General features: G+C 41.5%; 1 protein-coding gene across 3 annotated transcripts in view; it reads left to right on the plus strand.

The window, feature by feature from the left end:
• Nucleotides 1–4526: 4526 nt before the first annotated feature.
• LOC107715868 (UNC119-binding protein C5orf30 homolog) overlaps nucleotides 4527–7255 on the plus strand; it is a 7260-nt gene continuing 4531 nt past the window's right edge. For 2 of the 3 annotated variants that reach the window (XM_016522098.1, XM_016522097.1), the window contains exon 1: nucleotides 4527–4606. The gene's annotated coding sequence lies outside the window, so the exon portion shown is untranslated. The remainder of the gene's footprint in view (nucleotides 4607–7255) is intronic. The other variant, XM_016522099.1, reaches the window with a different exon arrangement.

Here is a 7255-nt window from a genome sequence, read left to right on the forward strand (position 1 = left end):
ACAACGCTTTGTTGTCGGAGGGAATTCCCCTGGGCAGGGAGTGGATTCCCCCAGGGAATCAGAACCCGAACGCACAACGTTGTAATCGTCACCTGTCTGTTTAAATGCCGCACGGCATTCAACCTCGTGCTCAGCGCCCATCTCTGGAACACACGCATGAAGAGGAGACCCAGATGGACAACCGCTATCATCGAGGACATGAGCCCCAGCAGTCTCAACACCTAATGAAAACGGACCCGCTTGCCCAGCTGAAACTGAGCCAGACGGCTGTGAAAAGCCTCCGCCCTTCGTACTGACAGCATAGCTGTGTTCTGTACGGAATCTATCTCTTAACCGAGATATGAAATCTGCCGACTTGGAACCAGGGAGCTATTCTTGAGATTTATTAAAAGTCCCAGAGCCCGCAAATGGGAAACAAGTGCTCGTGTCTACAACACTGCTTGCTCTCTTTGGTCAGGAGCAGATCGTCCAAATAGGCGAGCACTCTCATGCCCTGACGCCGCAATGGAGCCTCCGCTGCCTCCGCATTTCGTAAAAATGCGCGGTGTCAGGGATAGCCCGAACTGTAGGACTTGAAACTCGTACGCAGTCTCCTCGAAGGAGAACCTCAGAAACTTTCTGTGCCCCGGATGGATTGTGATATGGAAATATTCATCGGTCAAGTCCACCGATGTAAACCAACCCCGGGGACGCAGGGAGCACAGAAGGTGACACCATAAGCATCTTGAACTTGAAACATCTGAGGTGCTTGTTCAACTGCCGCAGATCCACGATAGTCCGTAAGCCTCTGCATTTAAGTCTGGAGCAAGGACATAGTGCTCAGTGCCCTGCCTGCGCAGGCTTGCTCGCTGTAAATCCTGCCCAGCTGCTTAAACGAGAACCGGCAAGGACCCGTCGGAAGAGTGTGGGTACCTGCGATACCTTTATTCTGCGTGGGCGCCAGGTATGCCGCCAGGGAATGTTCCATTGGGGGGGGCCGACATCAACCCTACTTCCCTTGAGCTTTGTGAACCTGTTTGCGCGTGGCACCAGAAGAGGGGGTGACATGGGCTTCGGCCACGAAGACGTGAGCTCCGCTACACAATCCATATAAAACGGCAGGCGGGTTCTCGCTACTGTCTGCACCGGAGACAGATAGAACCCCCCGAAGCGTGAGCTCTCCTGTACCGGTAGAGGGGCAGGCCATTCCACCGACAAAACTCTGCCGCTCTCTGATATAGATCAATGAAGGGATCTTCCCCTGACTCGCTACCACCCGCCGTCTCGAAGGGTGAAGGAGAAGCCGGGATTTGACCTGCCTAAAAAGTGTTGTCTGAGAACTCTTCGCCAGCATCCAACGAGTCAGCATCCCGACACCCAAACTCCCGATTAAACTCTGGAGCAATCAGCGGAATACCTCCGGCCTCCTCGGCTTCTATACGATCGCCCCAGCTCCCCGCGGCCTCCCCAAAAACGGCTCTGTGGATCAGCCTCCGAGGACAGAAGTGGACCGTGACTGGCCACTGCCTCACCGAGCACACGCTCCACAAACGCCACACGGCGCTCGAGCGTGGAACGACGGAGCTGCCGGCAATGCACACATGCTCTGGGGTTGGACAGAGTCAACTTAGCATGGATCCCCAAACACACTGGGCAGTGCTCGTGCGTATCCCTTTCAGACAGCGAATACCCACATAAGCTAAGAAACACTTTTCTTTGTTTGTCTGTTTTTCTTGCCTTATAGTTTTCAACAAGGATCACCACCGTGGGCTTTCTCTCATGAAAATGTGGCGTGATGGTGTTCTAGCAGCACGGTGAAGAGCTGAAGAACAAAGGGAATGACGCATGCGACTGCATTTATATGTGAATGCGGATCGAGAAGTGTGTAGAAGTGCAGAAGTGCGGATCGAGGGCGTATAACGGCTGCAAAGGGGGCACTTGCGAGCATCCTTCTGAACACTAAAATGACAAATGGGACACCCATACGGTCTCGTGGACTTAACGCGACATGCGCACGCAGCAGCCATTGTAAGTCCGTAAGACATACATACAAGTGCATATGAAGTGTTCCATTTCGGACAGGGCCTAACTGAGAACAGACTTCAGTCACATTAATGATGGATGTAGATCACACGGGGGACGTATCCCCCCACTTTTAATATCACATAAATTCGTCCCCCGCACTTTTTCGGACAAGTGTGTTCGCATAGAGGTTTTCAAGGGCCATTTAAATTAGATTTAAATTCAAGAGACCGGATAGTCTGTGCGTGACCTGATGTTTTATTCGCACCCAGAATGAGGCGATATACAGCACGGAGCACTAAACACTCATGCAGTGTATGTTTCATTCATACTCGAAGCCGGAGGGCGCTCTCGCGCAGAATGTCGTACCAGGAAATCCCTAATATGGACAAAAGCATCCAGCTATGGCTGTGTAAACTGAATAAAAAACAGAATAGTTTCGGAATCATCAAGACATTAAACACACGATTGCAACAATATATGGTTTATTTGTGTTTTTCAAGTCATCTCCAGTCAAGTCAAGTCACCTATATTTATATAGTGCTTTTAACAATACAGATTTTGTCAAAGCAACTGTACAGCATTAATTAATTAGGAAAATAGTGTCAATAATGCAAAATGACAATAGTAAACACTCAATTTTCAGTTAAAGGCAGTTCATCATTGAATTCAGTGATGTCATCGTCCAGCTCAGTTCAGTTTAAATAGTATCTGTGCAATCAAGTCGACGATATTGCTGGAAATTAAGTGTCCCCAACTAAGCAAGCCAGAGGCGACAGCGGCAAGGAACCAAAACTCCATCGGTGACAGAATGGAGAAAAAACCTTGGGAGAAACCAGGCTCAGTCGGGGGGCCAGTTCTCCTCTGACCAGACAAAACCATCAGTTCAATTTCAGGCTGCAGCAAAGTCAGATTGTGCAGAGGACTCATCTGGTTCCTGTGGTCTTGTCCCGGTGGCTGTCTAGGAGACAAGGTCTTTACAGGGGATCTGTATCTGAGGCTCATCTAGTTGTCCTGATCTCCGCTGACATTCAGGGCTGAATAGGTCCTCTCTAGGTGCTGATCCACCATATGGTCTGAATACGGACTGGATCCGGGTGACTGCAGTGACCATCTGATCTGGATACAGACTGGATCTGGTGGCTACGGTGACCTCATAAGAGAGAAACAGACTAATATTAGCATAGATGCCATTCTTCTAACGATGTAGCAAGTACATCGGGTGTTATGGGAAGTGTTCCCGGTTCCGGTTGACCTAATTAATGCAGCCTAAGAATCCTTTAAGGGATTTGAATATTATAAATGTGTTAGTGTGTTATGTGTAAGCCAGGTTAAAGAGATGGGATCTAGATTTAAACTGAGACCAGGTAATATATATGAACATATATATATGAAAATATATAGTTGACATAGCATTTATTACAGTATAGAAACTTTTCTTCCTTATATGATAAAAATGAAAAAAAAAAGTGTTATTTACAAATCATTATTATTGGTTATTGTTACAATCATTATTATTGGTTATTGTCCAGCAGTGTATTTGATTTCATAGCCAATTAAAAGCTAGAAATAAGAGAAAAATTAAAGTTGCCTATATATACACTACCAAAAGGTTTTGAACAGTAGGATTTTTAAGATTTTTAAGTCTCTTCTGCTCACCAAGCCAGCGTTTATTTGATCCAAAGTACAGCAAAACAGTACAATTTTGAAATATTTTTTTACTATTTAAAATAACTGTTTTCTATTTTAATATATTTTAAAATGTAATTTATTCCTGTGATTTCAAAGCTAAATTTTTAGCATCATTACTCCAGTCACATGATCCTTCAGAAATCATTGTAATATGCTGATTTGCTGCTCAAAAAGCATCTATTATTATTATTATTATGTTGAAAAGAGTAGAATTTTTTTCAGGTTTCTTTGATGAATAGAAAGTTCAGAAGAACAGCATTTAAAATCTTTTGTAACATTATAAATGTTTTTTATCATCACTTTTGAATAATTTAAAGCATCCTTGCTAAATAAAAGTATTAATTTCTATAATTTCTTCCCTCTCTGCCCCCCCCCAAATTATACTGACTTTGAAATGCTTTTGAATGGTCTAGTGTATAATGTTACAAAAGCTTTTTATTTCAGATAAATGCTGGTTTTTGGATCTTTCTATTCATCAAAGATTCCTGAAAAATGTACTCAACATTTCTGTCCCCCTTACTTCTGAAATGATGGCTACGCCCCTGATTGTAATAATTAATTTATCATATCCTAACTGGGTGAATTTAATCAGAGTTGTCTTTTTCTTTACTAAAATAAAAATATTTAGTATATTTAAGTCTATTTTATGGGGGTCCCGGATCCCCCAGCCCACCTCAATTCGAGCATTGGTTTGAAGTCTTTTTGTAGCACCCTTGGAAATTTGCTGAGTCCCCTAGTGGCCCCCTGTTTGAGAAGCACTGCTTTACATAAGAGCATCCGACCCTCGTCGCGTCACGTGACTGCACCGAGGCGTCCGCGGCTCGCGTCACGTGACTGGCGTCGACGGCAGACTCCTCTGACAGGATCTCGTCTATGGTTCTCTCAAGCCCAGGTGTGCAGTCGTTCTGAACAGGTTTGGTTTTACACTCTTTTCTTCGTTACATTACGGTCACTCCGCATCGATCAGAGCGCTGTGGGTGAGCTCGCGCGGTTGGGATGTTGCTGCTGTAAAGCGCGAAATGGAGGCAGTGACACAGCCCAGAATAAAGACCGTGTTTGGAGGACGCTTGTCTGTTTTACTGGATGTTTCCTATCACTCGTATTTGACGACGAAGCTGTGTATGAACGCGTTTGTATGGTACATCAGGTTCTCAGCACAGTATTGCAGTCACTAATAATATTATACATGTCGAGCATCATCATCATCCGGATGAAACTGGCAGATTCCTCGCATAGCGAGACTCTTAAGTCTAAACCCTCAAAATGATCGTTTATCATCATTATTAATTATGATTTTACATCATTCACAATGTCCAAAGTGTTAAATTGCGCATTTGATTTCTGCTGAAATGCAACAGTGATCTTTGGTTCTTTTACAGTAAAGCACTGGCCTGGTTTCTGCTATCTATCTATCTATCTATCTATCTATCTATGTGTCTGTCTGTCTGTCTATATATATATATATCTGTCTGTCTGTCTATCTATCTATCTATGTGTCTGTCTATCTATGTGTCTGTCTGTCTGTATATATATATATATATATATGTCTGTCTATCTATCTATCTATCTATATCTGTCTGTATATGTCTATATATATATATATATATCTGTCTGTCTATCTATCTATCTATCATATGTATATATACATCTGTCTGTCTATATATCTGTCTGTCTATCTATCTATCTATCTATCTATCTATATATATATATATATATATATATATCTGTCTGTCTGTTTATTCTAATACACTGATCTTGGCAATAAAATCATGTACGGTAATTAATTATAGCACTTAACTACTACTGACTATTGGCATAGTCTTTTTCAAATGTGCAAATGATTGTGTGATTCTTGTGTTAATATACTGATGATTAATAAGTGTGTAAAATAATGATCTTAAATGTGTAGCTTAATACTGTAATGTCCTATTTTCATGTCAAGTCAAAATAGGACATTACAGTATTAAGCACACCCAAATCTTAATGATTTCTTACACACTTAAAAATAAAGGTGCTTAGAAGAACCTTTCTGTCTAAATGGTTCCATAAAGAACCTTTAACTAACATCTGAAGAAGCTTTCTGTTTCGTTGTGGCGAAAGAAGGTTCTTCAGATTATAAAAAGGTAAGAAAGAGACGGTTCTTGACTGAATGGTTCTTCTATGGCATCGCTGTGAAGAGCCTTTTAAGCACCTTTATTTTTAAGAGTGTATATCTAAACACTCATGTAGATTAGTGGAGTATATCAGGAACAATATATGGATCAATGGAGTTGTTCCTTATAAGCCCACTTGACCAAAATTTGAATATTAATAAAAGCAATATTCAGGTAGTGTTGTGCTTCAAATGCAGTACGAAATACTGCTAAAATACCAAGAATCGAATAATACAAAAAAATCATAACAATAATAGTTTATTATTGTTATTATTATTTAATCAACACTACAAGGCAAATAAAAAAGTTGTATCTACATACCTTACAAAGCTTAATTCTGTATTTAGAATAAAGTGATGTGTATTAAGAGTATAAAGAATGAATTGAGACTTAACAGTCTTTGATTTTACTTTATATTTGCTCATTAAATGTGCCGTTGTTCTTCCATATGATATCACACTATTTAATTGAAAGATAATAAAGAGCACAAGCAGAACAATTGATAGTTACATTTATATTAAATTTGCATACTATTTACTAACATAATTAGAAAATGAAAATTAATTTGAAAAAAAAAAAAAAAAAACTTGATAATGCGTGAAATAAACAGATTTGTCCCTCCTGCATCGATGTCTGCGGAGACTGAAAGTCCCCTTAGATTTGTCGGATCTTAATGGTTGCCAAATTCTTGTTAGATAACTTTTGGTCATCATCATCGCCAGTCGAAATGCTCTATTGTCGTTTACCAGCGGCTGAGGCTCGACACCTTTCCAGGCTTTCACAGCTTTTGGAGTCAGTGTGTGATCCAAATGCCAGATTTGAGTTCCATTTCATACCTCCTGAATGGTTTTCTTTCTTGTTATTTTATCTGTCAAAATGAGTCGGTATTTGGATTTATCTTTTCGTGTTTTGATTTTAAGATCCATTCTGCTTGAAGTTGAGCTGAGCCTCCTATAAGCCTTCCTCTGCCGCCTATAGATTTCATATCTGTGCATGTTCTATAGGAGGACAGATGCAATGCAACTGTTTGTAATTGAGAAAATTACCTCAGAAATGATTAACCCTACAAGGGGCGACGTATCCTGTGGGATACAAACATTTGAGAAGCTGTGGGGAGAAGCAGTGAAAGTGTAGGTCTTATTTCTTGGTTTCATCTTGAAAGGGTGTTTGTTGTGAATATTTAGATGAGGTGACTTTTTTGTTTCTTTGTTTAGCTCACGGGCAGCATTTAAACCTGCATGGCCGCCTGTAGTGGGAAATCTGCTCACCCTCCGATAAAAGCTGATCACCGAGCTACCGTGACTCAAGAGCGGCTCGACGGTGTTTAGTGTCCCACAGCAGCAGCATGTATGATGCGTGCCGTCAGCGCAGCTGAAGAGTTCTGCGTTCAAATGCACGCAATAGGCTTA

This window comes from Sinocyclocheilus rhinocerous, unplaced genomic scaffold, assembly GCF_001515625.1.
Source record: "Sinocyclocheilus rhinocerous isolate Xijiao unplaced genomic scaffold, SAMN03320098_v1.1 scaffold178, whole genome shotgun sequence".
Classification (NCBI taxonomy): domain Eukaryota; kingdom Metazoa; phylum Chordata; class Actinopteri; order Cypriniformes; family Cyprinidae; genus Sinocyclocheilus; species Sinocyclocheilus rhinocerous.